At 36.6% G+C, this 25,625-nt stretch overlaps 1 protein-coding gene and 1 pseudogene across 5 annotated transcripts in view; one reads left to right on the forward strand and one right to left on the reverse strand.

Annotated features, from left to right (window-relative positions):
* The window catches only part of ANKS1B (ankyrin repeat and sterile alpha motif domain containing 1B), a 1,156,005-nt gene that overhangs the window by 976,193 nt on the left and 154,187 nt on the right, over nucleotides 1-25,625 (reverse strand). The window lies entirely within an intron of this gene.
* LOC132373487 (glyceraldehyde-3-phosphate dehydrogenase-like) lies at nucleotides 10,405-11,470 on the forward strand (annotated as a pseudogene).

Genomic DNA, 25,625 nt, shown 5'->3' on the forward strand with positions numbered 1-25,625 from the left:
ACAATAGAACCATGGATATTAACAATACTGGAGGGTCCAGCACAGAAAAAATGTTATGTAAAGGACATTGAGAGCTGTCCAAGAGTAAATAAAACCAAGAGAGAGCATTATACAATTTAAAACAGGAAACTGTTAAAAAAAAAAAAATCAAGTTACATAAGAGTTAAACAATTTATTTGGTAATAAAAAAGGTCTTGAGGAAATTAATGGCCAAATATAATTAGTCAGTTGTAAGGATTTAACATTATTTTGATCTTAACCTTATTTCAATTCAGTGGTTTTTTTTCTTTAATGGTAGCTTACTTCCTGAGAATAAAAAAAGTAACAGTTAAACAAGTAAAGTTATACAATGTGCATATGTTTTACAATTTCATTAAGATTGTTAGGTTTTTACCAATCTTTTTTTTTAATCAATCCTTGAAGCATTTTCAATCTCCTATTACATTCTTAAAATTTTTATACTTTTGTTCCTCCTGCTAGCTCACCCACCTTGCTCTATTAATTTCCACCTCTGTGCCTTTAATCATGCCCTTCTACTAACCTACAATAGATTCTCTAACCAATCATACCTTACCATTCCTCCAAAGCCCTGATCAAGATTCACCTACTCCAATAACTCTTTCTCTAAGTACTGAATACAACAGCTATTGAATAAATGTGTGCTAAATTATATAAATTTAAAAATCAAATAAAGGATTACTTTTAATGAATAAATAAGCCACAGGTAAAACTCAGAAGTGTTAAAACAATGGAATGTACTTATTTAAAATAATCTATGAAATCATTAAAAAAAATCCAAAAGAGGCAAAAGAAAAAAAAAAGCAGAAAAGAGGAACAAAGAATAGGTAAGACAAATACAAAGCAAATTGTTAGATGACAGATTTAACCATATCAATAACCATAACCATATCAATAATTACATTAACTATCAATGGTCTGATCATCCCAACTAAAAAAGAAAAATCATCAGACTGGATTAAAGAAAGTAAGACCCAACTATATACTCACTAAAAGAAATTCACTTTAAATATAGAGATACAAATAGAAAAAAAGTAAAGGACAGAAAAATCATACTAACACTAATCAAAATAAGCTAAATAACTATATTAACATTGGACAAACCAGATTTCGAAGCTAAGAATATTACAAGGGATAAAGAAAATCATTTCAGAATGACAAAGATGTCGATTTATCAGAAGAATATGGGAATCCTAAATGTTTTTTGCCTCTAATAACAGAACTTCACAATACATGAAGCAAAAAACTGATACAACTGCAAAGAGAAATAGACCTACCCACTGACACTTGGAGATTTCAATATGTCTCTCTCAATAATTGATAGAACAAGTAAACAGAAAATCATTAAGGGTATACAAGAATTGAGTAACACTACCAACCAACTTGACCTAACTGACATTTATAGAACACTTACTCAATAATACCTGAATACATATTCTTTTCAAGTGAACACAAGACATTTACCAATATATCCCATATTGTGGATCATAAATCTCAATAAATCTACAAGATTCAGAGGGGAGACGTTCAAGATGCCGGAGGACTAAGACGTGGAGATCACCTTCCTCCTCACAAATGCATCATAAATACATCTATGTGTGTAACAACTCCTACAGAACACCTACTGAACGCTGGCAGAAAACCTCAGACTTCCCAAAAGGCAAGAAACTCCCCACGTACTTGGGTAGGGCAAAAGAAAAAAAGAAAAAACAGAGACAAAAGAATTAGGGACGGGACCTGCCCCTCTGGGAGGGAGCTGTGAAGGAGGAAAAGTTTCCACACACTAGGAAGCCCCTTCACTGGCAGAGACGGGGGTTGGGTGGCGTGGGGAAGCTTCAGAGCCACGGAGGAGAGCACAGCAACAGGGATGCAGAGGGGAAAACGGAGAGCTTCCCGCACAGAGGATTGGTACCGACCAGCACTCACCAGCCCGAGAGGCTTCTCTGCCCCCACCCCCCCACCCCCTGGGGCCGGGGGGCGCTGGGAGCTGAGGCTCGAGCTTCAGAGGTCAGATCCCAGGGAGAGGACTGGGGTTGGCTGCATGAACACAGCCTGAAGGGGGCTAGTGCACCACAGCTAGCCAGGAGGGAGTCTGCGGAAAATCTGGACCTGCCGAAGAGGCAAGAGAACACTGTTTCAGGGTGCGCAAGGAGAGGGGATTCAGAGCACCACCTAAATGAGCTCCAGACATGGGCACGAGCCGCGGCTATCAGCATGGACAACAGAGACAGGCATGAGAGGCTAAGGCTGCTGCTGCAGCCACCAAGAAGGCTGTGTGCAAGCACAGGTCACTATCCACACCTCCTCTCCCAAGAGTCTGTGCAGCCCACCACTGCCAGGATCCTGTGATCCAGGGACAATTTCCCCGGGAGAACACACGACATGCCTAAGGCTGTTGCAACGTCATGCCGGCCTCTGCCACTGCAGGTTCGCCCCACATTCCATACCCCTCCCACACCCCCCAAATGAGTGAGCCAGAGCCCCCGAATCAGCTGCTACTTTAACCCCGTCCTGCCTGGGCGAAGAACAGACGCCCTCAGGTGACCTACACACAGAGGCAGGGCCAAATCCTGAACCCCAGGAGCAGTACGAACAAAGAAGAGAAACAGAAGTTTCTCCCAGCACCCTCAGGAGCACCGGATTATATCTCCACAATCAACTTGATGTACCCTGAATCTGTGGATTACCTGAATAGACAACTAATCATCCCAAAATTGACGCAGTAGACTTTGGGAGCAAATGTAGACTTGCGGTTTGCTTTCTGCATCCAATTTGTTTCTGGTTTTATGTTTATTTTACTTTAGTATTTAGACTTTATTATCATTGGTAGATTTGTTTATTGATTTGGTTGCTCTCTTCCTTTTTTTTTAATATATAGATATATATATTTTTTCCTTTTTCTCTTTTTGTGAGTGTGTATGTGTATGGTTCTTTGTATGATTTTTTCTGTATGGCTTTGCTTTACCATTTGGCCTAGGGTTCTGTCTGTCCATTTTTTTTTCTTCCTTTTCTTTTTTTTATTACTTTTTAATTTTTTTTAAATTTTTAATAATTTCTTATTTTTTATTTTAATAATTTTATTTTATTTTTCTTTCTTTTTTCTCATTTTTCTTCTGAGTGGTGTGGCTGACAGGGTCTTTGTGCTCTGGCTGGGTGTGAAGGCTGGGCCTCTGATGTGGGAGAGCCGAGTTCAGGACACTGGTCCACCAGAGACCTCCCGGCTCCAAGTAATATCAAATGGCGAAAGCTCTCCCAGATATCTCCATCTCAAGGCTAAGACCCAGCTCCACTCAACGACCAGCAAGCCACAGTGCTGGAAACCCTATGCCAAACAACTAGCAAGACAGAAACACAACCACACCCATTAGCAGAGAGGCTGCCTAAAATCATAATAAGGTCACAGACACCCAAAAACACACAAACAGACGCAGTACTGCCCACCAGAAAGACAAGATCCAGCCTCGTCCACCAGAACACAGGCACCAGTAGTCCCCTCCACCAGGAAGCCTACATAACCCACTGCACAAACCTTAGCCACTGGGGGCAGACACCAAAAACTACAGGAACTAGGGACCTGCAGCCTGCAAAAAGGAGACCCCAAACACAGTAAGTGAAGCAAAATAAGAAACACACAGCAGACGAAAGAGCAAGGTAAAAACCCACCAGAACAAACAAATGAAGAGGAAATAGGCAGTCTACTTGGAAAAGAATTCAGAATAATGATAGTAAAGATGATCCAAATTCTTGGAAAAAGAATGGAGAAAATACAAGAACGTTTAACAAGGACCTAGAAGAAATAAAGAGCAAACAAACAACAATGAACAACACAATAAATGAAATTAAAAATTATGTAGAAGGGATCAATAGCACAATAACTGAGGCAGAAGAATGGATAAGTGACCTCGAAGAAAAAATAGTGGAAATAACTACTGCAGAGCAGAATAAAGAAAAAAGAAGGAAAAGAATGGAGGACACTCTAAGAGACCTCTGGCACAACATTAAGCACACCAACATTCCAATTATAGGGGTCCCAGAAGAAGAAGAGGAAAAGAAGGGGACTGAGAAAATATTTGAAGATTTTTTTAGTTGAACACGTCCCTAATATGGAAAAGGAAAGAGTCAAACAAGTCCACGTAGCACAGAGAGTCCCATACAGGATAAAACAAAGGAGAAACATGCCAAGACACATATTAATCAGATTATCAAAAATTAAATACAGGGCTTCCCTGGTGGCGCAGTGGTTGAGAGTCTGCCTGCCAATGCAGGGGACACGAGTTCGAGCCCTGGTCTGGGAAGATCCCACACGCCCCGGAGCAACTAGGCCCGTGAGCCACAATTACTGAGCCTGCGCGTCTGGAGCCTGTGCTCTGCAACAAGAGAGGCCGCGATAATGAGAGGCCCGCGCACTGCGATGAAGAGTGGCCCCCGCTTGCTGCAACTAGAGAAAGCCCTCGCACAGAAACGAAGACCCAACACAGCCATAAATAAATAAATTAAGAAAAAAAAAAAAAAGATCACTGACTTTAAAAAAAAAAAAAATTAAATACAAAGAAAATATATTAAAAGCAGTAAGGGAAAAACAACAATTAACATACAAGGGAATCCCCATAAGGTTAACAGCTGATCTTTCAGCAGAAACTCTGCAAGCCAGAAGGGAGTGGCAGTACATACATAAAGTGATGAAAGGGAAAAACCTACAACCAAGATTACTCTACACAGCAAGGATCGCATTCAGATTCAACAGAGAAATTAAAACCTTTACAGACAAGCAAAAGTTAACAGAATTCAGCACCACCAAACCAGCTTTACAACTAATGCTAAAGGAACTCCTCTAGGCAGGAAACAAGAGAGAAAGAAAAGACCTATAATAACAAACCCAAAACAATTAAGAAAATGGTAATAGGAACATACATATCGATAATTACCCTAAATGTAAATGGATTAAATGCTCCAACCAAAAGACACAGACTGGCTGAATGGATACAAAAACAAGACCCATATATATATGCTGTCTATGAGAGACTCACTTCAGACCTAGGGACACATACAGACTGAAAGTGAGGGGATGGAATAAGATATTCCATGCAAATGGAAATCAAAAGAAAGCTGGAGTGGCAATTCTCATATCAGACAAAACGGACTTTAAAATAAAGACCATTACAAGAGACAAAGAAGGACACTACATAATGATCAAGGGATCAATCCAAGAAGAAGATATAACAATTGTAAATATTTATGCACCCAACATAGAAGCACCTCAATACATAAGGCAAATGCTAACAGCCATAAAAGGGGAAATCAACAGTAACACAATCACACTAGGGGACTTTTAAAACCCCACTGTCACCAATGGACAGATCATCCAAAATGAAAATAAATGAGGAAACACAAGATTTAAATGACACATTAAATAAGATGGACTTAATTGATATTTATAGGACATTCCATCCAAAAACAACAGAATACATTTTCTTCTCAAGTGCTCATGGAATATTCTCCAGGATAGATCATATCTTGGGTCACAAATCAAGCCTTGGTAAAGTTAAGAAAATTGAAATCGTATCAAGTATCTTTTCTGACCACAATGCTATGAGACTAGATATCAATTACATGAAAAAGTCTGGAAAAAACACAAACACATGGAGGCTAAACAATACAGTACTTAATAACCAAGAAATCACTGAAGAAATCAAAGGGGAAATCAAAAAATACCTAGAAACAAATGACAATGAAAACACGACGACCCAAGACCTATGGGATGCAGCAAAAGCAGTTCTAAGAGGGAAGTTTATAGCAATACAATCCTCAAGAAACAAGAAACGTCTCAAATAAACAACCTAACCTTACACCTAAAGCAACTAGACAAGGAAGAACAAAAAAAACCCCAAAGTTAGCAAAAGGAAAGAAATGATAAAGACCACATTAGAAATAAATGAAAAATAAATGAAGAAAACAATAGCAAAGATCAAAAGAACTAAAAGCTGGTTCTCTGTGAAGATAAACAAAATTGACAAACCATTAGCCAGATTCATCAAGAAAAAAAAGAAGACTCAAATCAGTAGAATTAGAAATGAAAAAGGAGAAGTAACCACTGACACTGCAGAAATACAAACGATCATGAGAGATTACTACAAGCAACTCTATGCCAATAAAATGGACAACCTGGAAGAAATGGACAGATTCTTAGAAATGCACAACCTGCCGAGACTGAACCAGGAAGAAATAGAAAATATGAACAGACCAATCATAAGCACTGAAATTGAAACTGTGATTAAAAATCTTCCAACAAACAAAAGCCCAGAACCAGATGGCTTCACAGGTGAATTCTATCAAACATTTAAAGAAGACCTAACACCTATCCTTCTCAAACTCTTCCAAAATATAGAAGAGGGAGGAACACTCCCAAACTCATTCTACGAGGCCACCATCATCCTGATACCAAAACCAGACAAAGATGGCAGAAAAAAGAAAACTACAGACCACTATCACTGATGAACATAGATGCAAAAATCCTCAACAAAATACTAACAAACAGAATTCAACAGCACATTCAAAGGATCATACACCATGATCAAGTAGGGTCTATCCCAGGAATGCAAGGATTCTTCAATGTACGCAAATCAATCAATGTGATAAACCATATTAACAAATTGAAGGAGAAAAATCATATGATCATCTCAATAGATGCAGAAAAAGCTTTCGACAAAATTCAACACCCACTTATGATAAAAACGCTCCAGAAAGCAGGCACATAGGGAACTTACCTCAACATAATAAAGGCCATACATGAGAAACACACAGTCAACATCATTCTCAATGGTGAAAAACTGAAACCATTTCCACTAAGATCAGGAACAAGACAAGGCTGTCCACTCTCACCACTATTATTCAACATAGTTTTGGAAGTTTTAGCCACAGCAATCAGAGAAGAAAAAGAAATAAAAGGAATCCAAATCAGAAAAGAAGAAGTAAAATTGTCACTGTTTGCAGATGACATGATACTATACATAGAGAATCCTAAAGATGTTACCTGAAAACTACTAGAGCTAATCAATGAATTTGGTAAAGTAGTAGGATACAAAATTAATGCACAGACATCTCTTGCATTCCTATGCATTAATGACGAAAAATCTGAAAGAGAAATTAAGGAAACACTCCCATTTACCACTGCAACAAAAAGAATAAAATACCTAGGAATAAACCTACCTAAGGAGAGAAAAGACCTGTATGCAGAAAACTATAAGACACTGATGAAAGAAATTAAAGATGATACCAACAGATGGAGAGATATACCACGTTCTTGGATTGGAAGAATCAACATTGTGAAAATGACTATACTACCCAAAGCAATCTACAGATTCAATGCAAGCCCTATCAAACTACCAATGGCATTTTTCACAGAACTAAAACAAAAAATTGCACAATATGTATGGAAACACAAAAGACCCCGAATAGCAAAAGCAATCTTGAGAAAGAAAAATGAAGCTGGAGGAATCAGGCTCCTGGACTTCAGACTATACTACAAAGCTACAGTAATCAAGACAGTATGGTATTGGCACATAAACAGAAATATAGATCAATGGAACAGGATAGAAAGCCCAGAGATAAACCCATGCACATATGGTCACCTTATTTTTGATAAAGGAGGCAAGAATATACAATGGAGAAAAGACAGCCTCTTCAATAAGAGGTGCTGGGAAAACTGGAAAGTTACATGTAAAAGAATGAAATTAGAACACTCCCTAACACCATACACAAAAATAAACTCAAAATGGATTAAGACCTAAATGTAAGGCCAGACACTATCAAACTCTTAGAGGAAAACATAGGCAGAACACTCTATGACATAAATCACAGCAAGATCCTTTTTGACCCACCTCCTAAAGAAATGGAAATAAAAACAAAAATAAACAAATGGGACCTAATGAAACTTAAAAACTTTTGCAAAGCAAAGGAAACCATACACAGGACAAAAAGAAAACCCTCAGAATGGGAGAAAATATTTGCCAACGAAGCAACTGACAAAGGATTAATCTCCAAAATATACAAGCAGCACATGCAGCTCATGCAGCTCAATATAAAACAAACAAACAACCCAATCCAAAAATGGGTAGTAAACTTAGATAGACATTTCTCCAAAGAAGATATACAGATTGCCAACAAACACATGAAAGATTGCTCAACATCACTAATCATTAGAGAAATGGAAATCAAAACTACAATGAGGTATCACCTCACACCGGTCAGAATGGCCATCATCAAAAAATTTACAAACAGTAAATGTTGGAGAGGGTGTGGAGAAAAGGGAACCCTCTTTCACTGTTGGTGGGAATGTAAATTGATACAGCCACTATGGAGAACAGTATGGAGGTTCCTTAAAAAACTAAAAATAGAACTACCATAGGACCCAGCAATCTCACTACTGGGCATATACCCTGAGAAAACCATATTTCAAAAAGAGTTATGTACAACAATGTTCACTGCAGCTCTATTTACAATAGCCAGGACATGGAAGCAACCTAAGTGTCCATTGACAGATGAATGGCTAAAGAGGATGTGGCATATATATACAATGGAATATTACTCAGCCATAAAAATAAATGAAATTGAGTTATTTGTAGTGAGGTGGATGGACCTAGAATCTGTCATACAGAGTGAAGTAAGTCAGAAACAGAAAAACAAATACCATATGCTAGCACATATATATGGAATCTAAAAAAAAAAAAAAAAGGTTCTGAAGAACCTAGGGGCAGGACAGGAATAAAGACACAGACATAGAGAATGGACTTGAGTACACGGGGAGGGGGAAGCGTATGCTGGGTGAAATGAGAGAGTGGCATGGACTTATATATACTACCAAATGTAAAACAGATAGCTAGTGGGAAGCAGCCGCATAGCACAGGCAGATCAGCTCGGTGCTTTGTGACCACCTAGAGGGGTGGGATAGGGAGGGTGGGAGGGAGACGCAAGAGGGAGGAGATATTGCGATATATGTATATGTATAGCTGATTCACTTTGTTATAAAGCAGAAACTAACACACCATTGTAAAACAATTATACTCCAATAAAGATGTTAAAAATTTTTTTAAATAAAAGATTCAAATCACAAAACTATGTTCTCTGACTCCAATTAAATTAAATTAAAAATCATTCACCAAAAGGTATCTTTAATATCCACAAATATTAGAAACTGAATAACACATAAGTCAAAGAAGATATCAAAAAGATTTTGGAATGTATTTACAACTGAAAGAGAAAGAAAACACAAAATATCAAAACTTTGGGGATGCAACTAAAGTAGTACCTAAAGAAAAATTTATAATATTAAAATGACACTGATAGATCAGAGAAAGGTTCCACATTGATGACCTCAGCTTCCATTTTAAGAAACAGGAAAAGAAGAGCATATTAACCCCAAAGTAAGCAGAAGAAAGGAAACCAGTGAAAAAGAAAACAGGATAACAATAGAGACAATCAATGAAATCAAAAAGTGATTTTTAAAATACTCTATAAAATTTAAAAAACTATTGGCAAACTGATAAGGATAAAAATAGAAGATACAAATTACCAAATCAGGAGCAGAGAGGTAATATCACTCCATATTCTAAAAATATGAACAGTAGGAGAATATTTTTAATAATTTTATAGTAATAAATTAAAAAACTTAGATGAAATGGGCAAGTTTCTTGAAAAACACAAACTACCAAAACTCATTTTTAAAAATAGGATAACCTGAATAGCCCTACATCTATTAAGGAAACTGAACTTGAACTTGTGGTTACAAAACATTCCCCACAAAACAAAACAAAAAACCATCCAGATCCAGGTGGCTTCAATGGGGAATTATGCCAGATATTTAAGGAAGAAATAATATCAATTCTACAAAAATCATTCCAAAATATTGAAGAGGCACAAATACTGCCTAATATTCTATGACACCAAAGACATATGACAAGAAAGAACTACAGATCAATATATCACTCATGAATACAGAAGCAAAAATTCTCGGCAAAATTCTAGCAAGTTGAATCCAACAATATATGAAAAGAACACTACACTATGATGAAATGGAGTTTATTTCAGGAATGCAAATTTGTTTTAACATTCAAAAATTATGATATTAACAAACTAAAACAGAAAAATCATTATTATCTCAACAGATATAGAAATAGTACTTGCCAAACTCCAACATCATTTCCTTATAAAAACTGTTAGTAAACTGGGAATAGAAGGAAACTTCATCAACCTATAAAAGATATCTACAAAAAACTTATAGCTAACATAATCTTAATGATGAAAGACTGAACGCATTCCCCTTAAGATCAAGAACAGGGCAAGTTATGTCTGTTTCCCACTTCTACTCAACATGTTTCTGGAGGCTCTCTGCTTCTCTTCATTCACCAGACAGCTGATTTTCCTGTGCAGTGCCAGCTGCATCCCTAAGACATAACAGTGAAGATTGGAGTAAATGGATTTGTCTGTATCAGATATCTGGTCACCAGGGCTGCTTTTAACTCTGGCAAAGTGAAAAACTTTGCTGTCAATGACCCTTCATAGACCTCAACTTCATGGTCTACATGTTCCAATGTGATTCTACCCATGGCAAGTTTGATGGCACAGTCAAGGTTGAAAATGGGAAGCTTGTCATCAATGAAAAGTCCATCTCCATCTTCCAGTAATGAGATCCTGCCAATGTCAAATGGGGTGATGCTGCTGCTGGATACATGGTGGAGTCCACTCATGTCTTCACTACCTTGGAGTAAGCTAGGGTTCACTTGAAGGGTGGAGCCAAAAGGGTCATCATCTCTGCCCCTTTTGCTGAAACCCCCATGTTTGTGATGGGCATAAACCATGAGAAGTATGTCAACTCCCTCAAGATTGTCAGCAATGCCTCCTGCACCATCAACTGCTTGGTACCCCTGGCCAAGGTAACCATGACAACTTTGGCATCGTAGAGGGACTCATGACCACAGTCAATGCCATCACTGCCACCCAGAAGACTGAAAATTTATGGCCCCTCTGGGAAACTATACAGTGACAGCCACAGGGTTTCCCAAAACATCATTTTGGCATCTACTAGCACTGCCAAGACTGTTGGCAAGGTCATCCCTGAGGTGAACGGGAAGCATACTGGCATGGCCTTCTGTGTCCCCACCAACAGTATAATGGTCATAGATCTGACTTGCCATCTGGAGAAAGTTGCAAATATAATGATACCAAAAAAGGTGGTGAAGCAGGCATCAGAGGGCCCACTAAAGAGCATCCTGGGCTACACTGAAAATCTTGCTGTCTCCTGCAACTTTACCAGTGACACCCACTCTTCCACCCTTGATACAGTGGTTTGCATTGCCCTCAATAACCACTTTGCCAAGCTCATTTCCTGGTAGGACCATGAATTTGGCTACAGTAATAGGGCAGTGGACTGATGATCCACATGGCCTCCAAGGAGTAAAAGCCCTCTGGGCCACCAGCCACAGTGAGAACATGAGAGGAACAAAGATATGCTCAGCTGCTGGGGAGTCCTTGCCCCAACTCAATCCCCCAACACACTGAGAATCTCCCATTCTCAATACAGTTTCAATCCCAGACCACTTAAAGAATGGGAGGGGCTCAGAGAGCCCTACCTTGTCATGTACCACCAATAACTATAATATACGCAGTCAAAAAAAATTTTTTGTAGCGGAGGTTTTAGCCAATGTAGTAGCTAGAAATGTAGTGACAAGAAAAAGAAATAAAAGACATCCAGATTGTAAGGAAAGAAGAAAATCTATCTTTACTTGAAGACAACATAGTCACGTACGTAAAAAATCCTATGAAATTTACAAAAACAGCTCCTAAAATTAAAATTGTTTAATTAGAGGAAGCTGTGTAAAAAATATAGGGAACTCTCTGACCTTTCTTCATAATACTTCTATAAATCTAAAATTATTTCAAAATAAAATGTTTTAAAAAAAGGAAAACCTTACACCAAAAAAAAAAAAAAAACCCACAACCAAAAAAGTGTGTTTAGCAAGTTTGCAAGAAACATCTCAATAGGTAAAAGTCAACTATATTTCTATATGTTAGCAAACAACAATCAGAAATCAAAAAATTTTAAATATCATTTACAATATCAAGAAAAATATTAAATACTTAAGAATAAATTTGACAAAATATGTGCAAAGTTGTACACTAAAAACTACAAAATACTGCTGTGAGAAGTTAAAGAGAACCTAAACAAATGGTGAGATAATACCAAGTTCATGAATCAGAAGACTGAATATTTTTATTATGTTAATTTTCCACAGATTTATCTTTAGATTCAATACAATGCAATCAGACTCCCAGCAAGCTTTTTTTGTAGAAATTCACTAATTCTAAAATTCATATGGAAATACAAAGGACCTAGGATAGCCAAAGCAACTCTGAAAAAGAAGAACAAAGTTGGATACTTACACTACCTGATTTCAAGACTATGATAAAACTATAGTAAACAAGACATTGTATGGTATTAAAGATAGATCATTTGAAGAGAATAGAGGAATAGAAAGTCCACCTACACATATATGCAAGTGATTTTGACACAGGTGCAACAGCAATTCATTAAAGAATGAACAGTCTTATCAAAAAATTGTGTTGGAACAAATGGATATGCTTAGGCCATACCATATCCAAAACAAAACTGTATATCCTCACCACACCATATAAAAAAAGTCACTTAAAAATAAATCATAGCTCTAAAAGCAAAACCTAAAACCATAAAACTTCTACAAGAAAATGTACAGGGAAATTTTTGTGACCTTGGATTAAGCAAAAAATTTTCTAGGTTATAATACCAAAGCACAACCCACACAAGAAAATTTGACAAATTGGACTTTAACAAAATTATGAGCTTCTGGTCTTCAAAGACACTGTTAAGAGAATGAAAAGGAAATGGGGACTGGGAGAAAAATTTTGCAAATCACATTTTCTTTTCTATTCTTTGATCCATAATAGATAAAATCAATGACCTAAAAAAAAAATGGGCAAAGGATTTGAACAGATACTTCAACAAAGAAGATATACACATGGCAAGTAAGAATATGAAAAGGTGCTCAACATCATTTGTCTTGAGAGAAATGCAAATTAAGATCATGAGATACTACTCGTATCTATTACAATGGTGCTGATTAAGAATACTTCACATACCAATGTTGACAGGGATGTAAATCAACTACAACTCTCAAACACTGAACAATACAATCCAGCCATTCCACTCTAGATATGTAGTCAAGAGAAATGACAGCATGTTTCTATACAAAGACTTATACATAAATATACATAGCAGCTTTATTTATACTAGCCCAAACTGAAATAACCCAAATGTCTATTAACAGGTAAATCGATTTAAAAACTTGTGATATGTTCATACAATGGAATGCTACTCAGCAATAAAAAGGAATGAAATATTCAAATATCCAACAACATTCGTTGAAAATCTAAATCAGTCAGGTTCTCAGATTGCTTCTTCTTTTTGAAACAGCATAATGGGAGATTTATTCCCTGAAATGAATAAAACACATAGTCTCTGGATTAGAGGCAACAGGCCCAGATGAGGGCAGGGGAGCTAAATCGTATGAGGTAAGGAACTGAACTTTTTTTTCCTCTCAATAATTAAAACACTTTTTCAGGATTTTTTTTATTGAATCATTTTTCCTCTTCCTGCTTCTTTCAAGTGTCAACTTTATCTTAAACTAAATTTTTATACAGGTATACCCCATTTTATTGCACTTCAATTTACTGTGTTTTGCAGATACTGATTTTTGTTTTTTACATCTTTATTGGAGTATAATTGCTTTACAATATTGCATTAGTTTCTGCTGTACAACAAAGTGAATCAGCAATATGTATACATATATCCCCATATCCCCTCCCTCTTGAGCCTCTCTCTCACCCTCCCTATCCCACCCTTCTAGGTGGTCACAAAGCATCGAGCTGATCTCCCTGTGCTATGCAGTAGCTTCCCACTAGCTATTTTACATTTGGTAGTGTATATATGTCAATGCTACTCTCTCGGTTTGTCCCAGCTTCCCCTTCCCCCACTGTGTCCTAGTGGCAGGGCAGGCATAAAGACGCAGATGTAGAGAACGGACTTGCTTTTCTTTTTAACTGAAGATTTGTTGCAACTCTGAGTTGAACAAGTCTATCTTCACTGTTTTCCAACAGCATTTGCTCAATTCATGTCTCTGCAATTCATTTTAGTAATTCTCACAATATTTCAAATTCTTATTTATTACTATATTTGTTATGGTGATCTATGAATTGTTTGGGGGCATCAAGAAATATGTCCACATAAGACAGTGAACTTGATGAATGTTGTACATGTTCTGACGGCTCCACTGACCGCCATTCTCCACCTCTCTCCCTTTCCTGGGGCCTCCCTCTTCCCCAAGACACTGTATTGAAATGAGAACAATTAATAACCCTACAGTGGCCTCTAAGAGTTCAAGTGAAAGAAAGAATCACACATCTCTCACTTTAAATCAAAAGCTAGAAACGATTAAGCTTAGGAAGAAGACATGTCAAAAGCCAAGATAGGTTAAAATCTAGGCCTGTTGCACTAAACAGTTAGCCACATTGTGAATGCAAGGGAAAAGTTTTTGAAGGAAATTAAAAGTGCAACTCCAATGAACACATAAATGATAAAAAAGTGAAACAGGCTTATTGCTGATAAGAAGAAAGTTTTAGTGGTCTGGATAGAAGATCAAATGAGCCACAACATTCTCTTAAGCAAAAACCTAATGCAGAGCAAGACCCTAACTCTCTTCAATTCTATGAAGGCTGAGAGGGTGGTGAAAAAGCTGCAGAAGAAAAGTTTGAAGCCAGCAGAGGTTGGTTCATGAGGTTTAAGGAAAGACTCTATCTCCATCACATAAAAGTGCAAGATGAGGGAATTCCCTGGCAGTCCAGCGGTTAGGACTCTGCACTCCCACTACAGGGGGCCCAGGTTTGTTCCCTGGTCGGGGAACTAAGATTCCAGTAAGATAGATAGATAGATAGATAGATAGATAGATAGATAGATAGATAGATAGATAGATAGATAGATAGATAGATAGATGATAGATAGATACATAAATTTTAAAAACCAACACACACACACACACACAAGTGCAAGATGAAGCCGCAAGTGCTAATGTAGAAGCTATAGCAAGCTATCCAGAAGATCTAACTAAAATAACTAATGAAAGTAGCTGCACTAAACAACAGATTTTCAGTGTAGACAAAACAGTCTTACTTTAGAAGACTATGCCATCTAGGACTTTCATAGATAGAGAGGAGAAGTCTACATCTGGCTTCAAAGCTTCAAAGGACAGGCTGACTCCCTTGTTAGGAACTAATGCACCTGGTGACTTTAAGCCAACTGTAAATCAACTATACTTCAATTTTTTAAAATTAATTAATTAATTAAAAATAAATTGAAGCCAATGCTCATTTACCATTCTGAAAATCCTAGGGCCCTTAAGACTTATGCTAAATCTACTCTGTCTATGTTCTATAAATGGAACAAGAAAGCCTGGATGATAGCACATCTCTTTACAACATGGTCTATTGAATATTTTAAGCCCACTGTTGAGACTGACTGCCCAGAAAAAAAGATTCCTTTCCAAATATTACTGCTCAATGAACAATACACCTGGTCACCCAAGAACTCTGATGGAGATGTACAATAAGATTAATGTTGTTTTCACACCTGCTAACACAACATCCATTCTACAGCCCACATATCAAGAAGTAACTTCAGCTTTCAAGTCTTATTATTTAAGATACATTTCATAAGGCTAAATCTGCCATAGATAATGATTCCTCTGATGGATCTGGGCAAAGTCAATTGAAAACCTTCTGACTTAGATGCAAGAGGGAGGAGATATGGGGATATATGTATATGTATAGCTGATTCACTTTGTTATAAAGAGGAAACTAACACACCATTGTAAAGCAATTATACCCCAATAAAGATGTTAAAGAAAAAAAAAGAAAACCTTCTGGAAAGGATTCACCTTTCTGAATGACATTAAGAACATTTGTGATTCATGGGAAGAGGTCAAAATACTAACAGGAATTTGGAAGAAGTCGATTCCAACCCTCATGGATGACTTTGAGGAGCTCAAGACTTAATGGAGGAAATAACTGCAGATGTGGTGGAAGTAGCAAGAGAACTAGAATTAGAAGTAGAAACCAAAGATGTGACCAAACTGCTGCCATCTCGTGATATACCTTGAACAGATGAAGAGTTGCTTCTTATGAATGAGCAACAAAAGTGGTTTCTTGAGACAGAATCCATTCCTGGTGAAGGCACTGTGAAGAATGTTGAAATGATAACAAAGAATTTAGAATATCACATAAACTTAGTTGATAAAACAGCAACAGGGTTTGAGAGGACTGACTCCAATTTTGAAAGAGGTTACAAGATGGGTAAAATGCTATGAGACAACACTCCCTGCTACAAAGAAATCTTTCATGGAAGGAAGAGTTCATCGATGGGGCAAACTTCATTGTCGTCTTATTTTAAGACATTGCCACAGCTGCCCTAAACTTCAGCAACCACCACCCAGATCAGTCAGCAGCTATCAATACAGAAGTAAGACCCTCCACCAGCAAAAAGATTACAACTTGCTAAAGGCTCAGATGATGGTTATGATTTTTTAGTAATAAAGAATTTTTCAATTAAGGTATGTACATTGCTTTTTTAACATAATGGTATTGTACACTTAACAGACTACAGTATAAACATAACTTCTATATGCACTGGGAAACAAAAACAGTTCATGTGACTTGCTTTATTGCGATATATGCTTTACTGCAGTGGTCTGGAACCGAACTGACAATATCTTGAAGGTATGCCTGTATGTACTGTTGGTCTGTTTCTAGGGGTTCTCTCGTATTCACCAATTTCTCTATTCTGGCACTAGAATCACTTTTTTTTTTTAGTATTGTTTATAATTGGTGGTACATAGATCCCATAATGACTTAATTTCACAATCTTTTTCCTGCAAATTCCTCTAGATGCCTATGAAATAAAAGTATTAATATGAAGACTACAGGCACAAAAATATTTACTGTAAAATTTTAATAGTAAAAAAGAGAAAGCTCATGAATGCCCACCAAAAAGGGAAAAATTAATTAGGATTTATCTACACCATGGAATATTATGCAACTATTAAAACAAGTAAGTTTGATCTATATGTACTGACCTTGAAAACATATTAAATGAAAAAAGCAAGCTGCATAATATTGTGTGAGTGTGTCAATATCCTAAATGCTTTACATACATTGACTCATTTATATCCACACAACTATAAGACAGAGACTGTTATTATTCCCATTATACTGATGTTAAACATTTGCATTAACATAGAAAAATGCATGCAAAAATAATTAGTCGCCTCTGAATTGTTTGAATAGTCAAAATTATCAAGTATTTTTCAAGGAAAATTTTTTTAAAAACAATAAAATATGAAGGAGAAAAGATAGGTTTGCTCCAGATTGTGAACAGCCTTATAACATGCCAAGAAGCTTAGCCTTTATTCTATAAGCACCGTGGACCTAGAGGGTTATCAGAAAGATACTAAGCATGCTTCTGGATCGGCTCAGTGTTTTATTATTTTTTTTATAATTTTTATTTTTAAATTATTTTTAAAAATATTTATTTGGCTGCATGGAGTCTTAGTTGCAGCATGTGGGATCTTTCATTGTGGCACACAGGCTCCAGAGTGCGTGGGCTTAGTTGCCCCATGGCATGTGGGATCTTAGATCCCTGACCAGGGATCGAACATGCGTCCCCTGCATTGGAAGGAGGATTCTTAACCACTGGACCACCAGGGAAGTCCCTGGGGTATTTTATAATGAGAGCCCTTTCTAAAGACAGTTGGAAGGTGAAGAGAGTGAACAAATTGGTTGCAGGGAGTCAGGTTAGTAGTCTGCTTTAACAACCTAGGGAAGAAACAAAGAAATCTGAACTAGTGGATATACAGAGGTAGAGAAGAGGGAGGAAACTCAAGTAGACATGTCTAAAATAAAAACCTATGGGAGAGCTTCCCTGGTGGCGCAGTGTTGAGAATCTGCTTGCCAATGCAGGGGACACGGGTTCGAGCCCTGGTTTGGGAAGATCCCACATGCCACGGAGCAACTGGGCCCGTGAGCCACGATTACTGAGCCTGCGCGTCTGGAGCCTGTGCTCCGTAACAAGAGAGGCCGCGATAGTGAGAGGCCCTCGCACCGCGATGAAGAGTGGCCCCCGCTTGCCACAACTAGAGAAAGCCCTCGCACAGAAACGAAGACCCAACACAGCCAAAAACAAAAACAAAAAACAAACCTATGGGAGATGGTATCCATATGAATAGGATAAGAACAAAACAATGACTGAGATTTCTACCATGAGTGAAATGCATGGAAGATGGGCTATCTCCATTAGAGAGAACTGCGAGGGCACTGGTGTCTTTTGGGGAAAGCCAATAGTTAAAGGTGACTAGCACACTATGTTGCTCAGGAATACCTCTGGCAAAGGATGGAAAAGAAATGAGAAAATACTGTAAATTAACTCAAATTATTTTTAAATTTCCTGCATGTTATTAGACCTTATAAATATTTAGTAGGGGAAGATATGATATTTATAACAAAAATAAGATTCAAGGTCTATAGATTTCATTTACCTATACCATCTCAGTTCCCCATTATCAAAAAGAAAAAAGAATTAATTATAATAGGAGCATGGGGAAAAAAATCTCCAATGCATGTCTCCTTTCCTAAACAGAATGAATGTGGATACATCTTTTTTAAACAAGGAGGTTCAGAATAGAAATTTAGTATACATATAAATATATTTGACTGCCTTAGGCACATATCCACATATCCATAGAACATCCACACACACCTGAAAGATTATAAATAAGCCAGACTCAGACCTTCCAACTAAAAAGTTAATTAAAAAAATAATAAACTTTGATGTTTATAAGCTCGAGCTTTGAGCTAACGTTCTACTTCATTCCAACTTTTTGCACTGCACTCCTCTTGTTTCTCAATGATAATCTTTAAATTCAAAAAGAGGGCCTATATTAAAACCTTGATAAACTTAAGGCTGTTGTATAAAATACAAGAATTTCTAAATACCTTTAAGAGATGTCTTGAAAAAGTTTTAAATCTTATCACATATTTATCCCCAAAAAAGAAAATATATAGATCCTTGGTCTTAGTCTAATATATACTCAATTCCATCTCCTATACTAACTTGTCTATATTTTAAATTCTGTATGTGAGAATTCATACCCAGAATGAATGCTCTGAGACAATATGAGAGCCCCAATTACCAAAGATTTAATTTCCTTTGTTATGCTATTTGTACTAATATATCAAATTGGATTAGTACATTTTAGAACAAATATAAACAAAATAGGTTTTCCACAGAACTTTCAAATAACCTGGACGTTCATTAGTGAGAATACTATGTTTCCTAAGCTCTCACATATTTAAGATTATACCTAAATAAACTGTAAGTCTGAGTTTCTTGGGCCAATACAATCTTGTGTATAGCAAACAAGACTTAAACACAGCTACTCCACAAATTGATCATCATTATACCCTCTACCAACCTATGGGACAAATCCTTCAGGAGCAACATAAAACCTTTCAGCTTTTCTTGATTTTTATCTGACTCTTGACACTTGAGGTCACTCCAAGGCTCCAGATATGAAAACGTACAGAATGTGCATCAAACGCCTCAAGCAGGGTCAGAGTATGTAGAAATGGTCTTCTGACATGTCAGATAATTTCAAGCAATGAAAACAAAGCCCTGTTCTTTTCAATCCATATCTTAACAGTTTGCTTCCATCTTTGGATGAACTGGACACGTGCACATGCTATTGAGTACTGTAAGTTAAGTTCTCATCTCCATAGTGATGATGTAATTTTATTATCATGGGCTAGAAGTATCTCATATGGGTGTAATAAGTCTGGAATAACGTGAGCCATACATGTAAATTTAAATGTTCTAGTAGCCACATTAAAAAGATTTTAAAAAGAGATGAAATTATTTTTTTGTATATTTTATTTAACCTAGTATATACAAACATCATCATTTCAATATGGAATATAAAAATTATTGAGGTATTTTACATTTTCTGTACTGTTGTCAAAATCAGTGTTTATTTTATACTTATAGCACACTGCAATTAGGACTAGTCATATTTCAAGTGCTTCATAGCCTCACATGGACAGTGGCTACTCTATCGCACTACATAGTATAGTCCTATATAATTATTTTCAGAAAAAAGAGAAAACAAGATTAACTCTGATAATTTAAAATGCCTTCTAAAAATAACTGAAAACACTGGCTTTGTAGTAAATAAATGCCCATGTGATTGAGTCCCAGAAAATATCTTTAACAATTTCTTACCATTTGAGCAAGGTAAAATATGTAATAGACCCAGTATATAGTCACATCAGAGACTGTAAATGCACAACATTACATAAGTAATATTAGGGAGCACCATAGCCAAAATTATACTAACCAAACATTTTCTAATGAATAATATGTACCTTGATTGCTTGATGTAACTCTCAATAATAACTATTCACACAGCAAATCAGAATCGGTGAACTGTGAGCAGAAATATCTCCTTGAGTTATAATCACACAACTTATCATCTCTCTACTAAATATACAGTATACACCACAAGATAGCATTTTATAATATGAGAAGGAATTTGCAACCATGAAGAGAAACATAGTTAAGAAAACCTAAGAGTAAAACTAGAGTATCTATTTCAACCCAGTTTCAACTTTGTAATTAGTGCTAAATGTAAAACGTATTCCTTCCAGCCCTCAACTTCTCTTCTTCACCTGGATATAACTCCTGAAAAATAAACTAACAGACAAGGCAGATTAAGCTCTCATTGCTATGCAAGCACTGATTTTGGTGGCAATTGTTCTTATCCTCATATTCTTTTCTTAGGTAACAATATTTCCAAGGGTACTGTGGTAGGCAGAATAATGGTACCCCAAAAATGTCTATGTCCTAATCACTGGAATCTGAGAATATGTCATGTTGCATGGCAAGGGAGAATTAAAGTTGTAGATGGAATTACACTGCTAATCAGCTGACCTCATCCTGGATTTTTTTTCTTAAAACTGCATGGCTAGAACGACTAAAATAATGAGAGTATAATTCTTATCTTGTTGATGAACTTAATGGCATGCCTGGTAGGGTTTCACCATTTAGTATGATGTCTGCTGTTGGCTTCTCATGGATACATTTTCACCATATTAAGGAAGTTTTTATTACTTTGTTAATGAACAAGAAGCAGCAGAACAGCATAGTGGATAAAAAGCACACTCAGGATTCAAACTGCCTAAGTTCGAATACTGGTTCCATTTCTAACTGCATGACCTTGGGAAGATTATGTAACCACACTGTGCCTCAGTTTCCTCATCTATAAAATGAACATACCAGTAATAGCTACTTCATAAGGATGTTGTGAAGATCAGATAGACCCATGAAAAGTGCTAGTACAGTGCCTGACACATAGTAATCATCATGTCTGTAGGAAGAGTAAGGAAGGAATGTTCTTATGATTTGTTAAATTTATTTAGGGTCTTTCAGGATGAGTATATGTTTTCTCCTTTAATACATTAATATAATTATTTTTATTTATTTATTTATTTATTTATGGCTGCGCTGGGTCTTTGCTGCTGTGCACGGGCTTTCTCTAGTTGCAGCGAGAGGAGGCTACTCTTTGTTGTGATGCGCGGTGGTTTCTCTTGCTGCGGTGTGCGGGCTCTAGGCACGCAGGCTTCAGTAGTTGTGGCTCGCGGGCTCTAGAGCACAGGCTCAGTAGTTGTGGCACACGGGATTAGGTGCTGCCCGGCATGTGGGATCTTCCTGGACCAGGGCTCGAATTGAACCCGTGTCCCCTGCATCGGCAGGCAGATTCTCAACCACTGTACCACCAGGGAACCCAATTCTTTTCTTTTTAAATAAATTTATCTGTTTATTTATTTACTTATTTATTTAATTTTTGGCTGTGTTGGGTCTCCACTGCTGCGCACGGGGGCTACTCTTTGTTGCAATGTGCGGGGCTTCTCATTGCAGTGGCTTCTCTTGTGCAGCATGGGCTCTAGACGTGCGGGCTTCAGTAGTTGTGACATGCGGGTTCTAGAGCGCAGGCTCAGTAGTTGTGGCACACGTGCTTAGTTGCTCCACAGCATGTGGGATCTTCCCAGACCAGGGTTCGAACCCGCGTCCCCTGCATTGTCAGGCAGATTCTTAACCACTGTGCCACCAGAGAAACCCTAATTAATTCTTGATTAGCACCGTCTTCACACTCCTGAAGGTAAACTTGTCTACCTATGGGGTATATTTTAATGTAATCCTAGATTGCTATTTGTAATTTAGGGTTTTGCATCCATAGTCATATGTAAAATCAGTCACCAGTTTTCTGATCTCTTCAGTTTTGGTATTAGGGTTATGTAAATGAAGAGTTTTCTGCCTTTTTTAAATCTCCAGAATAAATCAACTAACATAGAAAGTGTCTGTTACTTGAATATTTGAAAGAACAAACATGTAAAATCATCTAGGACTAGCACTTTTTCAGAGTAAATCCTTAAAACTTCCAGTGTCTACTATGGTTACTGATCTATCAATACTGTCAACCTCGTCTTGCATCAATTCCATAATTTACATTTTCCTAGGAAATCAACTATTTCCATTTAGGTTTTCTAATTTATTGAAAAAATTGCACATATTTTTATATTTATTACTATCTTCTGTTTTTATAGTTCTATTACCATTTTCATTCCTAATGTGCTATATTATTATTCTTTCCTTGGTTTGCCTAGGTGGGTCTATTTTGTCATATTCGAAGATTCAATTAGCTTTATTTTTATCAAACATCTACTGAATGTGTTACTTATTCATGTATTTGTTTACTAATTTATTACTTTCTGCTCTTAACTATAAGAATTCAATCATCTAACTATTTATTATATTATATCCTTTTTTTCTAGCTCTTTGAGTTGAATGCTTAACTCATTTAATTTTTTTCTTTCTTATTTAAAAGCAGGACTTCCCTGGCAGTCAAGTGGTTAAGACTCCGTGCTTACACCACAGGGGGCTCGGGTCCAATCCCTGGTTGGGGAAGTAAGATATCACATGCTGTGCCACGGCCAAAAAATAAATAAATACATTTTTTTAAAAAGAGCATTACAGGTTATGACACTTCTACTGACTGTAGGTTTGTCTACATCACTTAGGTTTTGACAAGTCATATTTTCATATCAGTTGCTACATATACAGTCTGTAATTCAGTTGTGATTTCCCTTTTACCCTGAAAATTGTACTCATTTTAAAATTTGTAAGTGCTTAGATTCATTTTCTCTTAATGATATATTTCCAGTTTTATTGGGTGGGCCAAAAGGTTCATTCTGTTTTTTCTGTAAGATGGCTCTAGTAATATTTAGTTGTCTTTAACTTCATTTGAAACAATTTTGTTAGATTGTATGTGACAGCTGTCATATCAGCATGCATGTAAAAAAAAAATCAAAATTGGTGAATTTTTGTAGACATTTTCATATTGAAGATGGAAGAAAAAGGCAACATTTTCGGCATATTATGCTTCATTATTTCAAGAAGGGTAAAAACGCAACTGAAACACACAAAAAGATTTGTGCAGTGTAAGAAGGCACTGTGACAGATCGAACATGTCAAAAGTGATTTGTGAAGTTTTGTGCTGGAGATTTCTCGCTGGACGATGCTCCACAGTCAGGTAGATCAGTTGAAGTTAATAGCGATCAAATCAAAACAATAATTGAAGACAATCAACGTTATACCACGCGGGAGATAGCTGACATACTCAAAATATACAAATCAAGTCTTGACCATCATTTGCACCAGCTTGGTTATGTGAATCACCTTGATGTATGGGTTCCACACAACTTAAGCGAAAAAAACCTTTTTAACCATGTTTCTGCATGCAATTCTCTACTTAAACATAATGAAAACGTTCCATTTTTAAAACAAATTGTGACGGGCGATGAAAAGTGGATACTGTACAATAATGTGAAATAGAAGAGATCGTGGGGCAAGCAAAATGTGAACCACCACCAACCACACCAAAGGCCAGTCTTCATCCAAAGAAGGTGATGTTGTGTATATGGTGGGATTGGAAGGGACTCCTCTGTTATGAGCTCCCTCCAGAAAACCAAACGATTATTTCCAACAAGTACTGCTCCCAATCAGACCAACTGAAAGCGACACTGGATGAAAAGCATCCAGAATTAGTCAACAGAAAATGTATAATATTCCATCAGGATAACGCAAGACTGCCTGTTTCTTTGATGACCAGGCAAACACTGTTATGGCCTGGCTGGGAAGTTCTCATTCATCCGCTGTATTCACCAGACATTGCACCTTTGGATTTCCATTTATTTCAGTCTTTACAAAATTCTCTGAATGGAGAAAATTTCAATTCCCTGGAAGACTGTAAAAGGCACCTGGAACAGTTCTTTGCTCAAGAAGATAAAAAATTTTGGGAAGATGGAATTATGAAGTTGCCTGAAAAATGGCAGAAGGTAGTAGAACAAAAGAGTGAATACGTTGTTCAATAAAGTTCTTGGTGAAAATGAAAAATGTGTCTTTTATTTTTACTTAAAAAACCAAAGGCACTCTTTGGCCCACCCAATACCACATTATACTCACAGAATAATTATTCAACTTCAAATAATTTATTTAGATTTTCTTGGAAAACTAGTATGTAGTTTTATGTTACATAAGCAGTAAGTGTATTGTCTGTTTCTAAAGGTGAGATGTATATTTTTCAAGCTTATTAACTGCATAATTCATACCATCTATAAGCCTAGTTTCTCTACTTCATCATCAAATTCTGAGAAGTGTTACCATGCATAGTAAGTATATGTCTGTGATTGAACTATCATCAAACTTTCTTTGAATTTCTAAATTTGCTTGTTTTGTTATATTCTTCAGTTGAGCAAAAGAATGATACATCTTTATAAATCATGTATTTATTACCAAAAAAATTGGTTTAATTCCATATAATGGTCTCTATCTTAAAATATATTTTGTCTGTTATTAATATTGCCAGCTCAGCTTTCTCTTTGTTTATATATAACTGGTATAGTTTTGACTATCCATTTATGTTCCTTCTATTTCTATCATTTTATCTTGGCTATATCTCTTGAAAACAGCATAGCTACGGTTGGCTTTTTTTGTTTTATAACCTAAGAAGCTTTGTCTTTTAATTTTTTTAAATTTTATTTATTTTTTTATACAGCAGGTTCTTATTAGTTATCCATTTTATACATATTAGTGTATATATGTCAATCCCAATCTCCCAATTCATCCCACAACCACACCCCCGCCACTTTCCCCCCTTGGTGTCCATACGTTTGTTCTCTACATCTGTGTCTCTATTACATTTGGTATTATTCCTACGACTAAATTTTATGTAATGTCTTTATTATCCTGTTCTTTTTTCCTCTTCTCTTCTTTCTGTTTTCATGTTCAAGCTTTCTTCATTTCTTTATTCTTCTCTAGTTATTCTTCCTTATCATTTTATTTCTATTATATTAGTCCTCTACTT

This window comes from Balaenoptera ricei, chromosome 10 (genome assembly GCF_028023285.1).
Source record: "Balaenoptera ricei isolate mBalRic1 chromosome 10, mBalRic1.hap2, whole genome shotgun sequence".
Lineage (NCBI taxonomy): Eukaryota > Metazoa > Chordata > Mammalia > Artiodactyla > Balaenopteridae > Balaenoptera > Balaenoptera ricei.